The sequence below is a fragment of the Strix uralensis genome, chromosome 1, assembly GCF_047716275.1.
Source record: "Strix uralensis isolate ZFMK-TIS-50842 chromosome 1, bStrUra1, whole genome shotgun sequence".
Classification (NCBI taxonomy): Eukaryota; Metazoa; Chordata; class Aves; order Strigiformes; family Strigidae; genus Strix; species Strix uralensis.
The window spans coordinates 34,635,074-34,652,362 of record NC_133972.1 but is presented as its reverse complement, the minus strand read 5'-3'; the positions used below and the strand labels follow the sequence as shown (position 1 = coordinate 34,652,362).

At 41.0% G+C, this 17,289-nt stretch overlaps 1 long non-coding RNA gene across 1 annotated transcript in view; it reads left to right on the top strand.

Annotated features, from left to right (window-relative positions):
• Positions 1-6,020, top strand: part of LOC141953424 (uncharacterized) — a 43,641-nt gene extending 37,621 nt beyond the window's left edge. Inside the window, exon 4 of the long non-coding RNA XR_012631917.1 lies at positions 5,988-6,020. This is a non-coding gene — a long non-coding RNA (uncharacterized LOC141953424). The remainder of the gene's footprint in view (positions 1-5,987) is intronic.
• The last annotated feature ends 11,269 nt before the right edge of the window (positions 6,021-17,289 follow it).

The following is a 17,289-nucleotide window of genomic DNA, read 5'->3' as shown; positions in this document are numbered from 1 at the left end:
CCCCAAGGGCTCAGATCCAGCAGGCCCATTGGTGGCAGATGTAGCCGGGTCAGCGAGAGGTTTTTCTTCCTGCAGGCTTTCCAGGCTGGAGCGGGAAAGTCTCCTTGCTCTGCCTGGGGGTACGATGAGACTGCTCAACCCTTCCCTTCCCAGCCACACTTTGGGGACTGGGCAACTGCAGTGCAGGGTTTCTTCTCCAAGTGATTTGAGGTCTCATGCTTTTTCATGGTGTGAACAGCATCTAGCAGAGATTGCCTTGTGGCCATCTCCTCTCTCCCTTGCAATCAAACGACATCACTATGGAAACTGCTTGCATGGAAGAATAACATTAGGGAAGGCAGTCTGTGTTGTTAGCTCTCTTTAATGCAATATGTGTCTTAGTCTTTCCTCCCAAAAGTGGAATTAGTGTCTGGTTTTGCTCTTTATGGGAGCTCTCCCATCCCAGCTGTTTTGCTTCCCCACTTCCCCAGGCCATTCTTTCCTGACACCTGATTTTTCTTTCTCCTCAGTCTGCTCTCTGAGAGCTCGCATCCTTGCTCCCTGGGCATTTTACACTGCCAGCTCTGCTCCCTCTGGCTGCTCCTGCTCCTCTCCTGCTTGCAAGCTGTGCTGACAAGATCCAGGCACACTGGTGGTTTTGCCCTTAATAAAAGCAGCTCTCCTTTCCTTTTCTTCTTCTTATGGCACAGGAAGATGCCGTAATTGGGGCAACTCAGTAATGTCCTCCACCTTCTTACCAGCTGCCTCATCACAATTTCGAGGTCTTCTTAAGAAAACAGTGTATGACTACCAGAGTGGCTGCAGAGGAGAAGGACCTGGCTTTATCTGAGCTTTGAGGCCAGCATTCAGGAGGGAGTTGTGACCAGGAGACATTTGTGGTTCCTGCCTCCCAGGGTATGGAGCTGTTGCTGTAGGGAAGCCTTATTGTAGGTGTACACCTGGCTGTCACCAGATATTGCTAAGATTGTTTACTATGAGACACAGTTCTCATATAACATTCAGCATGCCAGTACGTAAGAGGAGGAGATTTTCCATCCCTTCATTTACCAGTTGATGCTTAAATTTTTTTTTCACATTCCCCACATCAGAGGTTGTTGAAAGCAGAGCTTTTTAGACTGTTCAGTGGCCTTCTTCAGATGTGATAGCATATTGTGAGTCCTTTTTAAGTACCTTAACACTGCGGCCCCCTTTTCCCTTCCTGGAAAACAAGCAATAATTCGGAAATACATGACTGAAAAAATACGTGCATGGTGGTGACTACTGAGGATTAGAGGGCTGACTGGGTGCTCTTACAACCTTCAGCCCTCAGAAGTGCCATGACATAGATCCAAGCCTCCATAAAGCTCTGTGTCCCTGGTTAGCTATTTGTAAAGTATATATAACAACCCTTTCTTAAGAGAGGAATAAGAGGGTGTACAGCTCCAGTCTCCATGGATGCAGGGCTGTAGATCAGCACAAATTATTATAACTAATGCTAAATGCTGTCTTTTTTGGACAGGTGATTTCCTGAGTTCGTGTTTTGAACAGAACTTACAGGGGTATTTTATAATAATTTTCTAACAGGATGCTTGGCCCTCAAAATCAGTAATCTAAACCAGCATGCAAGAAGAAAAAAATGTTTTCTGCTGGTGTAGGCAATGAGCACACCAGCACTCTGACATGAGTGTAAATGCTTTGCAATTGTTTGCTATTAAAGTTTTAAAATCGATTTTCCAATAGCTTTAAATACTTGGGTAAAACCTTATAATAGGTTAGGCAATCATTTTAGCTTTTATAACATAATGTGAATTCAGACACATGGTAATGCTAAAATCTTTCCCACTTGCATACCTCTTACACAGATTACAAAGGGAACGTGTTATAGACAATAAAATCTTGGGGGGGGGGGTGTGGGGGTGTGGAATTGTCATCCCTTTTCTCCAATGCCATTAAGCTCAGAGACAGTGATGCTGGCCATTGCTTTGTAAAGGAAAAACAACAAGTTTACGGTTCCTCATTTCCCATGGCAAACAGATTGCTTATTTTAATTTTGAAAATAAAACGATGGAGGCGATGTGGGTCTGTAAATAAGAGTGTGCATCTCAATTTTCTGCAAATGCTTAAGTGGTTTACATCTGTTTCCTCCCAGTTGTATTTCTCAAACATGAATTTCCATTTTAAAAAGAGTCATAAAATCACTACTGTTTCTCTGTGGATCTATTAGCAATAAAATAGCCTACAGAGGTTTGCACAGCCATGGAAAATGTACAGTGATAATAGGCTGTCCTGCTGTTACATGGCTTATGCAAACTTTACATTTATCACTGCAGAACCATCTATCCGCAGGGTTGGAGTACAGCAAACAACTGAATAAAAAAGACCAAAAGAAGGAAGATGATACAGGAAGCTCTATATACACATCATTAATCAGACATGATGAATTCTCAAACTTGAATATATGTTTTCTCAGAGCCAACCAAGGGAAAAAAAATGCTGATCACAATCTGAAATGTAAAACTTTACATAAAATTAATCTCCTGCAAACTGATACTGCACTAAAGGACAGAGAGACAAAGAGAAAGAGAGAGGGAGAAAACTTGTATTCATATCTGTCTCTTAGCTTTCATTTATGGTACTCCTGCTATCCAAGGACTAGCATCTCGTGGAAAAAGACTTGCAGGTTGATCCTGGAGCGACTCAGCAATTAGTGTAAGTCAAAGTGTCAGGAGTGTGAAAAAACAGGAATTGCAGCCAGACCCAGGAGAATCTCTAATCCATCTACCAGGATCAGACAGACCGCTTTCCATTAGCCAGCCATGAAGCCAGTGCTGTTCCAGTTTGGCATTTCCAACTGAACAGGAATTTACAGCCAGCTTAACTTCAGAAGAGAGCCCCTGGTCACCTAAGTTCAAAAAAAAAGATAGAACTGGCCACACCAGTGTTATAGCTGGAGGTCTTCAGACATTTGTCACCACAGGCAGAAGTTCAAGACTCTTCTAATTTTTGCATGGGCCTGCATGGGCTAGAGGGTTTCCCAAGGCATCTAGGAGCACATGGCATCCTGACCACATTATCCATTTGCTAGCTATGTCTCCTGACAGCAGTCACCAAGGATGATGGCTGAAGAAACATTAAGGTCACTCTTTACCAATTTGGGACTGTTCAGCATCTTCCACAGGAACCGTGGGCTGCAGCTCCTACAGAAGAAGAACACATAGATTAATCTCTCACAAGAAAGCCTCATTGGGTTGCTCCTTTCTTGCCTCAGTCTAATATAAATGTTTATCAGGGTGAAAGCAAGTGGCTGCTCTTTATAGATGGCAGAAGGTGACAGTAATATCATTGGATGCTTCTTAGCTAAAGGGTAATTGGAATAAGAGAAGGAAAAGGGGAAGAGGGACAAATAAAAGGGGGAGAAATGTGGCTTCTAGAAGGGTAAAGAAGACTGGTGAGAAATAAAGCCTCGCCCCATTTGGATGGATTCCTGTCATTATTTGAGCTGCCAACTTCACAGAATGAAAGCCAGAAAAGCACCCAGTCCAGGCACACAACATTAATCTGGTTGCCTAAACAGAGTAAAAAGGTGAATGAAGAGAAATGATCCATCAAGAGAAGCACAAGACATATATGAGCTCAGAAAGAGCAATGACTTTTTGTACATTACTTTGGAGTCAAAAGCAAATTGTCAGAAGTTTCTTTTTGAAGGTCTGTGAGCTAGCTTTTGTATAAATGCATCATCTTTTTCTCTCATCAGGGATCTCATGGGAAGCATGACAGCAGCCATTATTGCTTGTAAATGGCATACTGAAAAACATGGGACAGATTCATTGCTAGTGGAGTCACAGTGTCATAAAAGTACCTCTGTGGATGAATTTGGTCCTATGAGACCTTCTGAATGCATTGGTGTTTTTAGCTGAATGTAAGCATGGCTGGAAATTTCAGTTTTGTGAGCAGGAGCCTAGCTGTTGACTGTTTTAGGAGAGATGCATAAGTCTCAGTGATGATAAAATACTTCCATATTTCAAGATCAGTGAAACATCTTCAGTCAAAAAACTCCATCACACTGGAAGAAGCTACTTTTCTCTGTCCCCTCAGGCACTACACTGGCATTTTTTGCCTGACTTTAGCTGTCTTGAAGGTTTGTTTCTTCAGCTATCTCTTCTGTCAGGGCCAATGGACAATGTAGCAGCTTCATTATTTCTGAATATAATTATTGCCCAATGACATTTAGAGGTAGAGTTATTGAGTGCTACAGTGTATAGTCAACAGAGAGACTGACCATCACCTCTCTGAATATGTATAAAACCTCTACTTCCCTTCAATACTGTAAATTACTTACTGGAGCTCACATTTGCTACTGCTCTAGGACTAACACTAACCTTTCAGGAGCTGAAGGGAATCTTAGTCTGTGTGTTTATGCTATCCAGGACATCTCTTGTATTCTCAGGAAATACGAGGAATCACTTTCTTGTAGGAGTTTTCCTTGATGCAAGTGAAACCACGGCTGCGTTGTGGCCCTGAAGCCATGGAGCCTGGAGAGAGGTTGGATTTCAGGTCCTGGCTCTTTCGTTTTATGGGCAGATGTCATGAAATCTGCAGAAGATTTTTTCCCTATCTCTCCTTTTGAAGCATAGGAACATCTCCCTTGTTTCAGTAAGCTCTGTAAGGACCATGTAGACAGAAGATTGCTGGTGTGAGGAGGGGCTGTGACACACCCCACTATGACAGTGCTATGGCAGTCCTGACAGTGGTACATGCTGAAGATATCCTTCCTGTGCATAACTGGGAGGATATTTTTGTTCTGGTAAATGAGCTTTAACACCTGAAATTATCATCTGAGAACTCTTTCTAAGATTGGGCACCAAAAAAAAGTGTTCTGGAAGACCTAAATAGAAAATCAGTGACTGACATACTGAGTCAAAAAAAAATGATAGCATGACATTTTTACAGGACAGTGTTGCTAGCTATTCAGCGCCTGGTGGTTTTCCATCTTGAACAAATGGCAATGAACAACTGTTTAGCAAACATTTAGGGAGCACAGGACTGCTTTTCAGGTGAAAAAAGAGGGTTATGATCTTGGGCAACAGGATTTTTGGCATCAACTGGCTTAAGTTTCCATACTTGACTGTCATTAAGACTCCCATAACATTGGATTAGGGATGTTAATACAATTGTTACGGTTAAATTCCAGCACAACTTTCAGTAATAATCTCTTTCCTGTCTAAAATCCCCCTGCAATTTCAGCTCAGTGAAAGACTGCACTCATCTCATTTCAAGGTTTTCCGTGCACGGGCAGAAGATTTGCACAGCTCAGTCCACAGGTGGCTGCAGTTCACGGGTGGGCGAAATGATTCACAACATGCCAGGGTTTGCTGATCCCTTGGTGGGGAAGAGACCTTCTGCAGAAGGGTCCATGGGTTCCACGCAAGAGGCAGAAAGAAAGGGAGTGATCAGGTGTAGGAAACCCGCCTTCATTACAACTGGCTTGGTTTTCTTTGTAACTAGCTTGAAAAGCTGATTGCACACTCCAAAGCTAACAGATAAAGGGCCCAGGTAAAAGATAAATATCTACAGTCTGTTAAGCAGCACAAATTTTGGAAAACACAGGAGGTCTGCGCTCTGTCTAAGGCTGAGACCGAGGGCTGTAGAGTTGCCCAGGTGAGGAGGAGATCATCCAATGGATGTCCTGCCAGTTTTGGCTTGGCTGGAGCTATGCTGCCAACTTGAGTCACCCCAACACCCCTGTCAGCCCCTGACAGGGGCAGCTCACCTCCTGGGCCCAGGTTACTGTGTGAAAAGACCAGCCTGAGCTGTTAAGGTAAGTCTGGCTGCGGAAAGGCCCCATGAAGAGTTGTTCTCCACCACAGGGGCAAGGAGAAGATGGTGGGTGTGCATCACACATGGAGGACCACCACTCAGAGACATGGGATATACAACAAGTGACCAGACCCTGAAGTCAGATAATTTCTAAATAATGTCATTGTTTTCACTTGTTTTAATTCTTCCAGCTTTCAGGTTCATGGAGGGAAGGTTGGAAGCCTGACTTACTGAACAAATCATCTGCTTTTTAAGGCCATCTCAAAGCAAACCTTTGGGAAGCCTGCAGAAGAGAGAAAAATCCTGACTAAAGCACCTTCTTAAGAATAAACAGCAAAAATATCTTACTGCTACTCAACCTATTTAAAAAACCCAAACCCAATGAATTCCTGCAGCTCCTACTGACAGCAGCTCCATAACGTCGTCACTGATATGAAACTTAGGACAAGGCTCTCTCTGCTGATGGCACTCCATAAATAATATTCCTACTCATTACTAAAACCTGAAAAAACTCTGAGGAGAGAAATGTCATGTGCCTGAATATAACGATATTACCCATCTGAAAGCTAATGCTCCTATTTTTTTTCCTCATACTGCACAGTATATTGAAAAGACCCAGTATATGCTATAAGTGAGGATACCTATAATTCTTTTTCTCCAGGAATCTTTGCACTTTCTAGACTTACTGAATGCCATAGAGGGAAGGAACAAGTTTAAAAAACAATTAGTAGGACATGTGGTACTCATTCTTGGCTGAAACTGCACATTCTCATCTGCCTGAAAATACTCAGCAGTCGTTCATGAAAAATGTTTTTGAACTAATGAGCTATATTTGCATTCCCCTTAGAACAGATTCAGAATTTTTCATCTACACTGCACCATGAAAAATGGATGTGTTTTTCACAGAGGTAATTTGAACATAAACCACCGCATCAATGGGAAGACAACCTTTGCAGAAACTTTTTAACTTAACACATTCCATTTGTTTTCACTGGGGAAGGTCAAACTTATGTGAGAGATGTAAATTTCATGCACAAACCTAGATGCTGATGAGATTTGTTTTTGTAGATAATCTGCAGCAGAGAAATTTTTCATAATGTCACCGCAAAATAAATTAAAATGTTCATCTTCATATGGCTGGTTCCATTGCATTAAAATAAATGTTGCAAGCTCATTTAATTAGTATAGTTAGGAATGTCTCTTCCCTGCTTCACTGACTCTCCAAATCACAAGTTAATTTGTCAAAATCAGACCATTGTTTTTCCTTCATTCTTCATTACTGAAAAGACAGCCCCATTTAAATAAATGTTTATGCTACAGAGAGCAGAGCAGTGAACAACCCCAAATATTTTTCTAAGCCCATGTTGGAAAAGTTTGGAGTGCAAAGAGCTAGAGTGCTTTTGTGTGTGTGCATGCATGTGTGTGTGCGTGCGTGTGTGTGTGTTGTTATTGGATATTTGACTAGCTGGAAAGGTACAAAATTGAGCAGTCTGCTGTAACTGATGATGTAGTGCACACCATCTCTCATGCCAGCGGCTACATGCACTTGGAAGCAGTTTTCTTCTATGTTTTCAAAGACAAATGATGACAAAAGATACAATCTCTATAAATTACCCTAATCAAATCATTCTCTTCAAGAACTCTTGGTTAATCAATTAGTCAGTGTTCGCAGTTCTTATGAATATCACTTCAGAGCCTCCCATAGCGTTCTTCTCTTCCAACAGCAAATATTTAGAGCATTTTATTAGAAAAAAACAAAAAACCAACAAAAAGCCCCCAACAAATTAAAACAACAACATATATAGCAAATAGACAGAGAACTTCTGCAACCATATAGAGTCCATTAACATAAAGTAAACTCTTTGGATTTACAGATATCACTGAGGTAGAAGTTACTTGAATTTTGTTTGTTTGTTTGGCTTAGTTACTATTTATACCAAGGTCTTTTTGGAGGGCAGCTATCACAAATGAATGGAAAAGACCACTAGACCATCATCTGAGCCCCATACTAATGTATTTTTACACTGTATGAGGCAGGTACTGCTTCTGTGACATACGCTGCAGTGCTGTTCTTCAGCCTTCTCCAAGAGCCTTTCGACCTGCACAGGAAAAGCTTTTACATCTCAGTGCTATCTTCCTTCTAACTGAGAGGACTCAAAACAGTCAGAATACTCACGTGATTTTCCTTATCAGGAGGTTTTTGGCTTTATCTTGTGTTGGGTTTGGGTTTTTTCTCTTTTGGGGTGGGATTTTTTTGCTATTTATCTGTCTTCCCCTTATTATTTTGTGTGAGTTGTCTAGAAAAGGGCAAACAAGAGCACGAAAAAGCATTCTTCCCACTAAGTTCCTTGGCATGGCAGTATTTCAAAACTTTATTCAAATTCTGTATCTAATGTGAATCTTATGATACTGTGAAGGAGAATCAACCTTATTTTCACTTTCAAGAGCTTCAACTTGAACCTTATTTCATTAATAAATCATGTCATTAGCAGGCAAATTTAATTGCAGTGATACTTCATGAATTCACAGTAAAAGCATGCTATATATTAACAGTTGGCATATTGACTTCCAGACATAGGAACTCTGGTGAACTGTGGAAAATCGACATGTGCAGCTGTAGGAAAACCCCTCCAAGATCACCAGAGTAGCTGAAGAGAGAACAATATATTGAGAGGACTTGTTCAAAGCAAGCCAGGACCTCAAGACATCTTTTAAGGGACGTTGGTGATGCCATTTTCTGACATGACCTCTACTTCACATTCCTATTTGCATTTGGAGTGGACATAAGCATCCCAGAATAGGAAGAGCAGCTGTCATTAGGCAGTTTTGGGTAGCCCAGGTTTCTTCAGGCCATAGGTCATGTCCCAAGGCTGGATTAGCTATGTAGCAGGAGAGGTTTCCCCTGTCTGAGAGGAGGGAAGAGGGCTCTGTCATGCTCCAGGGCTGGAGCATCTCTCTTCCCATAATGGTCTTACCTGTTTTGAGACAGACTGGAGATATCACTAGAAGCAGACCTGTCTCTGTAGCCAGACTACCACTTTAAGTATTGTTCTGGTTGTGGGGTCCCTTTCCCACTAGCTCCACACAAATCTCCACATGGATTCAACAATCCTAGAATCCCCTATGATCTCACATGCTCTCCAAGCAAGGGACTGCAAAGGAGAAAGAAAGAATAACACCATGCTTCTGGACAGATTGGTGCACGTGAAAGCCCTTAACTCTTGAGGTTAGGCAGAGGGGAAGTCAAAAACCTGTTTTAGCAATCTGCCCCAATCTTTGCACACATACGCCCATGGCATCTGGAGTAGGTGCCTTACATTTTCTCCCAGCCACATGAAGAGCAGAGATAGCCACTGAAGAGGATAAACCATCGACGGGAGGTGCAGATGTGCTTTGAGGTTCCCTCCACTCCACTGTTAGTTGCATAAGGAGACGTTGCTGAGGAACATCCAGGTGGAGGACACAAAAGCCTCTGTGCCCCCTTCGGATCAGCTGAAGGCCATTTCCACTTCCACAGATCTCTGGAGAAGAGGGTTATGGGATGACCTGAAATTCCCTCCTCCTTTTTCTCATTGTCCATCTGATACAAAGCTCCTGTACCAGTTCAGCAGCAGCATATGAGTCTAGGAAAAATAAGTGTAAAAGAAAACACTGGCAGGTATATTATTCTTCTATAGATTATTTTGTATAGGAAATGTTTTGAAAAGTACCAAACTTGGATTCACAGGGCCTGGTTCTCCTCAGCAAGTCAGCGACAGTAGACTCATGGAAACAGTAGGCTTCAGCTTGTATGAAAAGTTTCAGTCCAAGAAAACATACACATCTGTACATTCAAACAGGTATTATACAGCTTGAGCATTGCTAGTTCATACTATTTCAGATTTTTTTCTTTAAGACTCTGATGTTGAAATCAAGAGATTACACAAGAATCAGCTTAAATCATTAAATAAAACAAGGCTCCAAAATAAAACTCTCCAGAAATAATCTTATTGGCTGAAGAAGAAAATATGAACTGAGCTCATCCTAAAAACTGAGAAACCAAAAGACAAAGTGAAACACTTCCTATTTAGCAATCATGCATCTGAGGCTTGTTTTTTCACTACTGTGGTGACCTGATGGCTTGCTCTGAAATACACAGACCGAAGGGGTTGCAGTGCAAATCTCTGCATGGAAAGGTCTGCTATATGCACTTTCTGCCTCAGCTATGAATTCACACCCTGGGCTCAAAATCTGCTTTGAACCCCTCTCAGAGGTCATGAACAGGAAAACCTTTTGCTCCAGCTAACTGCTCTCCTCCCATTAAAAAGCAGCAGTCCTCTTCACAACGGGGTATGCTGGGAGCTACCTGAAGCATCTGAGATTCAGGCTGTGGCAGTGATGCTGTCTTGCCTCTCTGCAATAAGAATCGTGGTTGGAAGATGGGGGACGCATAATCCACCCGCAGAGCAGGTCTGTGAGGCCAGACCTGAGCTGCTCTAGGGTAAGTGAAATAAAAGCTGTCTGTGATAAGGCTTTTCCCAATGGGACCAGAGCTCACATGCTCATATCCAAAATCTCTCGTGCTTTTCCACCCACACTGAAGTTACATACGGCATTTGTTCAACAGAAAGAGTGGGAAGTGTCTTCAATTAAGCAAATTAATCTACTCCTCTCTCCTTCACTGGGAAAGGAACAGCCTCTGTTAGAGAGCTTGTTTTTGCTTCAGTGAATCAGACTGCATCAGAAACTCCAACGAGATCTTTCTGAAGAGCAAAAAAGTTTCACGACCTTTCTTTGTTGTCAGTGCCTCCAGGACTCAACTATTCCAATAGATGTTGTATCACCATCCATGGACAGTGTGTATAAGAGACACAGTGGTCTCCTAAATAGACTTGTGCATAAAAAAAGACAGGACGGAATGCAGAGTACAACCCCCTACTGCAGGAACCCATCTTGACTTTTAAGAGCCTATATATGGCAATAGCTCTTTTCTCACTGTTATAAAAGTTCTTAAAACAGTCCAATAACAATTTATCATTTTCATAAATGTTAGTCCATAAAATCATATCCTACTCACTGCATTGCAGGGCCCTTAGACCTAGCTGTAGGGGCAAATAAGGCTTTTTTCCAGGTTTTTTAAGGTTTTGCTGAGGCACCGGCCATACTCCTCCTTTAAATAAAGCTTCCTGTGTCCCAAGGACTGATAGTAACAGTTCTGGTGAGTGAATTCCTCAATCTCTCTCTCTCCTTTTCAAGTTGCATCTGGAGATCATGGTCTTTGAATATTTTCGAAGTGGAGAAATATACACCAGAATGGTGTGTAGTTCACTGGCATTCATGAAAAAATGCCTCGAGAGAACATTTGCAGGCAATTTGCAAAGGCAAGACTGTGAACAGGTGTGATAAGACTACAGGTTAGGTCATACTGATATTTATACTCTGCATTTACTATTTATATCAGTCTCTATCTATGTATGTTAACAGAGATGCTGCAAAATTCTCTGAGTCCAACTCTTCACTATTGTGCATCGTGACAAAAGCTGCTGCTGCCACTACATTCTTTTCTATTTACTACATGGGCACCATCTCCTTTTGTTTGTGGGAAGCAGTGCTTGCTATCAAACTCTGTCTCAGAAAGAAAAACAAGGCTGTACAAAAGCATCTGAGTAAACTGCTTCTCCAAGAAAACCTGAGTTAAGCTGCCAGTAATAAATACGTTTATTGGGTAGACACTAAAAAGTACTGAGGAGTTTAAAATAAATTCTGAGTTATTTAAACTTAATTTATGACCAGGAAAATAAACCCTTTCTTCTACTATTAATGTTTTGTATCTGGGCCATCAAATGTCACACCCTACTGATTTTGGATGTAAGGTCACTAGAAACAACATATCAGTGGTGTCAGCAATACAAATCAACTGAAATTCCCTTAAAAATAAAAATGTCAGGAGTAAAATAATAGGCAATAGTTATTTCATGGTATGAAAGACTTGTAATATATCAAGAGTTCACCTTTTTCTATCTTTATCATATATCACTTTGAACATTAAGTATACCTCCATTTCATATATTTTAAATACAGATAATGTATCTAGCTAAAACAATAATCTCAGAGAAAAGTGCACTAAAATGATTGTTTGGGTTTGCATTCACTTTTTGAAATGTCTCCTAATTTATATCAAATGATGAAGCAATAGCCCTGTCTATAAAAGGCAGTGCAGTGCACCAGCTGATGCTTTCTAAGAACATATTTCTGTGTTAATGGAATGGGGGAATATAAAATTGACCTGGACTAATGATTTTAGCATGAAGAAAAAAGAAGGGGTGGCCCTTCACTCTGGCTGACCCTTCATTTGGCCCATGAAGACAACCCAAACCAAGCATTGCAGGAAGCAGTAACAAATGCCACTAGGAAGGCAACGAGCAGCACGTATTTGTGAAAATGCCTCCTTTGAAGTTTCTGCGTAGATGAACACATCTGTGTCTGTTAAATTGTCTTTAGTACAAATGGGGATTTCCTCAGGCCATTTGTGACTGTTATTAAATGGCTACCAGAAAGCAGGTTACTAATTTGGCTTGCATCACCATGCTGAATTATAACTAAACACACTAAATGTCACACCGCGCTGCATGTGGCACTCACACAAAGAGAAACAGGCAGCTATAAACCCATGTTGTATAGCTGTAGCAACGTGAATCTGCACACTCAGTTCAGACACAGTTGCGTCTGTGATTGAGTAACAGACTGTAAGCATTTGGACCTTTTGTGTTTATGTATAATGAGGAAGAAGGTGGGGATGGACTGGCTCAGTGCTGTCATATCACTTACCTCTAAAGAATCTGGCCCCACATCCATGGACCTTCCAGGCCAGGAAACCTCTCAGGGTCCCTGAACACTCTTTTAGGGTTCAAGCCCTTGGTCCAGTGCCCAATGTGAGAGCAGGAGCCAGGAGTCTGGGTGCCCATCCCCAGCATGGTGTCTGGATGCTCACCAGTGCTGCCCAATGAGCAGGCAAACCATCCTCTTCCCTGGAGTGGGGCTATAGGGTCACTTGTCCAGCTTTTCCCTGCTTTTGTGAATCCTGTGACTCTGCCCCTTTCTTCCCCTTCTGCCACACCTTTTGTCTGATCCATGTGTGCCACTTTTATTTCACCTTGTCTCAGAAAGGCACTGCCACAACATAGCCACAGAGTTTTGACTCACTGTTGCATCCAGTCTGGCAAAGATGGGATGCAGCCCTACCACAGTCTGCCCTGTGCTCACGCAGAGGTAGTGTGCAGCTGTATGGTATGGCTTTTATTTTATTTTATTTGCCAGAACTCATAACTTTTTTCTCACATCACTCTTTGTGTGTTTGAGTGATGTTTGTAGCAGGTGTAGGGTGTAAGTTATCCCTGTTCCTGAGGCAACAGTCAGTATGGCAAAGTAGACAAGGAAAAGTTGTTCTCACAAGGTATGATGAGATTAAATCCTTTTGTGGTGGGATGAACATGTCAGACGCTAAGCCAAAAACACTCTCAGAAGCTTCCATCTTGAAACAGTAAAGAAAATTCAGAGACCTGTGGGAAGGTAAGGTACCCAGACAAGTGTTCAGGGGGAAAAAAACACCCTGCAATTAGTATAAACATTTGTTGTAAAGAAGAGCTATGACAGCGGTTGGAAAACACTTTTGATGGATTCTACCAGTATCTCTCTCAAAAAGTTTATCTTTAGGGTCCTTTCCTAGAGAAAGCAGCACACTTGTCCATCAAGTCCTTCCATATTATGTGGGAGTGCAACAGCACTCCACTTTTTGGATAAAGTTGTGGGTACCCAATGCTATATAAATGCACAACATGCAGATGTGTTGGTGGTAGAACATGAGGTGACAACTCAGATAAGTGAAACTTGACAGGTTAAAGATAAATCATACCAGCCAGCTCTCATATATGTTGTGCTAGTAGCACTGATACATTACCGCATCATGTGGAGCATAAGCTGAAAGGTATGTCATCTGGAAATGTCGGGAAGGGGGGATGCAGACTATATGGTAGGAGACATGTCAGCAGGTAGAGGTGACAGATCATTTCTGCTGTTGCTGAAGCCTATGAAACAGATCCTGTAATATTCTCATTAGGGAGTTTGGAAGCACTTCAGTGATAAGAGAACTGCTTTTCTGTCTATGTTTTGTGATAACTGTTGCCACAGATATGTGATTCCTGGGCAGCAGTTTTTCTATTCCTTCCAGCACTTTTCCTTTGTATTGATTCAGCAGTTTTCTCAGGCAAGACAATTTGGGTTTCATGGCAGTGATACATTCTAGCTTGGGCCAGTAAGTTGTATTCCCCGAAAGAGAGATCCTGGAAACACTTTTAATTTTTTACCATTTATGCCATGCAAGAATGAAGATACTGACTTGGTGAACTGTGCATATCATCCTTTTCATTCCCTGTAGTACTGCCAAAATATTGTCCTCGGCATGAAAAAAGTGAAATATTTCTGATGAACAGTTTCATTATGTTAGGAACTCTCTGCTGTTCCTTGTTATGATGAACTTCTCCATATCTGACTTGGATTCTGATTCTGCCTCTCTCCTGCGTTAACCTACTGTGATCTCATCAGGAAAGCTGATCCATGAAGCTGAGGTTATAGTGAATGTTACTTAACCTAATATCTGGTCTGACAAGTTTTTAAATGTCTTTTAATATTTTCTCTCCAGTTGTGTTTTCATTCACACTGTGCTGAGTAGCAGCAGCCATGGAGGTAGGCATGAAACCTGTATTTTCTTTCCCTGTGGAATACAAATATATTTAAACTACAGAGGAATCTGTGAGATGGTCTTGTTTACTCTACTTGACCTGTAAGCATACCCCTTCTCTGTACTTTTAGCCGTAAGATATTTTAAAATCTGTATATGACACAAAACATAAGGTTACCCATGCTGGGGGAAGAAACCCTTTATTTATCTGTAATAGGTTCAAGAGCACTACAGATAGGCAAGGTCCATGCTGCTTCACAAATACATAGCAGCCTTGACCTGCAAAAACCAATCATGGGCTTATTGTGTTGTTTGTATGATACAAACCCAGTGCCTCTTCCCTGTAGAAAGTGAACTGAGATGACTAAACTGACTTCACTTGGTAATTCTCTCAGCAATCTGATCAAAATGATTAATGGTCATTCTGGTCAACGCTGGATTTAATTCAAGGTCACAGAAAAAAAAGATAAAAGGTCACTTTGCTGACCAACCTCTATTTATCTATGGATTTTTATTATTAAAGGAATTAATCTGATAGTGTTTCCATACACAACACATCAATTATTTATACATTTGATACAAAATGACTTCATACAAAGATTAAGATTGAGTCTTAAATTGCTGGCACGGGGCACAGAGATTTAGTCCTATGATGAGCCTCATCTAGATCGACACAGCTGAATCCCCATTGTAAAATATAGGTTTAAATGTGTACTGAGCCTCCTATTACACACAGACAGATTGACTTACACCAAATGTTACATGTACTGGGTAAACTGAAGTCCAAAAATAAATTTTGCCTTAAGAAAAATCTTAGCTTTTGTGACACATTTATCGGAGTGTCTGTTTTCAAGAAGGCTCAGCCCACAATCCTTCATTTTGAGATTTGAAGTGACAGATATTTAAAACAAATAATGATATAGCATTTTTATTCAGTCTTCAGAAGTTTGAGGGGAACATTCTCAGTCTTAAGGCACTGAATTTCAGTCAGAAGTAATTTCTAATGTTGCTTTATCCTATTACTTGTAAATTCAATATAATTAGAGACATATTCAGTTCATTACCAATTTGAACTCTTGCCCTGTTTTTTTCAGTCTGTTGCTTTTTCAAAACACTTTATTAAAAACTTGTTTTGTTATCATATGTTTTAAAGGGAAATAATATCTCACAATTAATCATTTATTAAGATAATGCAACCACACCATGCAGAAAAACAACGTAACCTCACTAGAAACAGATGGAGAGTGAGAAATAAACCTTTTCTTGGTTGCACATGAGTATTTTGAACTTACATTTCAAATATGTATTAGCAGTATTTTCATCCCAGGAGTGATAAATACAACATTAGATTGAAAAACAATTTCCCTTGCTTTTGGGCATACAGTACATTATTACCTAGACTCACTTATTGTTTCAAATAATGCTTTCTGAATTTTCATGTGTTTTTCTCTTCTCATAAATGCCTATATTGAGAGACAGGAAATCTGAGCAAAATGTGAAAACTATTTCACCATATTACTGTTATTTTGTTCTTTTCTTTCTGCTGCCTCATTAGGCCAATTTTCAAAAATCACATAGCAGAGAGCAAAGGTTTCCATTTTTAGTGGTGGATGACGGGCAAGAGTGATCTTTAAAAACTAGACAATGCCTGGTCAATACAACATTCTTTTGATGGTGAGGGGAGGTTTTACATAGATTAGTGACAAAATAAACTTTTATATATTAGTTACAGGATCCCATAAAGCTCACATTAGGAACTATGTATGCCAAACTCACTATCATCACTAAATATTGGATAACGATTTTATCTGGTCTCAGTCAGGTGTTAACAATGGTCTTGTCGTGTTCCTCCTGTTCCCATACAGCATTGCTGCTGTGGCTCTACACAAGGGTATGAAAACTGGTTCTCCATATACTCTTACCAAGAAGCTCAAAATCTGTATCTCCTGTGTCACAGGGCCATCGTTTCTGCAGCACACCTTACCTAAACGTGTATTTGCTTCATCCCAGGTTAACAAGATGTTTATAGCAAGTTAGGTGCTGAGACAGCAGTGAAGGGGCTGTGCTCACTGTCTGACCCAGCGATGCCCAAGGGGTGTTAGCCTTGCTGAAAGATGAGTGGGGATTGCCAATAATTGCCCAACAGAAACGTTAGAAAAATACATACTGACTCATGTTTACAACTCCTAAGAGATGAGTTTGAAAAGCAAAGAGAGCCCTGCAAAGAGTTTGGGTAAGGGCAGAATGATCCCCAAAAGTGATAAGTGGAAACAAGACTGTTTCTACCAAGTCCTCTTGGACTTGTGCAAGTATCATGACAGCTTTCTAACTGGATACCCAAGAAGAAAAAAGCCTCTCAGAGCTGCTCTGTGGTATATGTATACACTCCTAATAGCACAGCAGCACTTAAGAAAACTGGTCCTTGGACCACTCTTGCAGGCCCTCAGGTTTCCCAGTACATCTCTCAACAGTGTCTAGCAAGGGCCCATCCCCACTCACTGTCCAGGGCAGTTTGTGAGCTGTTAGTGCAGGCCAGCAAGAGAAAAACAAAGTCTTCCAGTAAGCAGCATTAGGGGGAAAGTCTCTGAAGTGCAGCCTTCAAAATCGACAGTCTCCCAGACAGTTTTTAACAGTACTAAATGACTTTATAGTTATTATTTATTAATTTCCTTCTTCTTACAGGCAGCATCCCTCAAGAATAAGTATTCACCTATCTGTATAAGTATGCAAGTTTTTTGTCCTTCTGTTTTTCATGTGCTTTGTCCTTTGCTTCATTT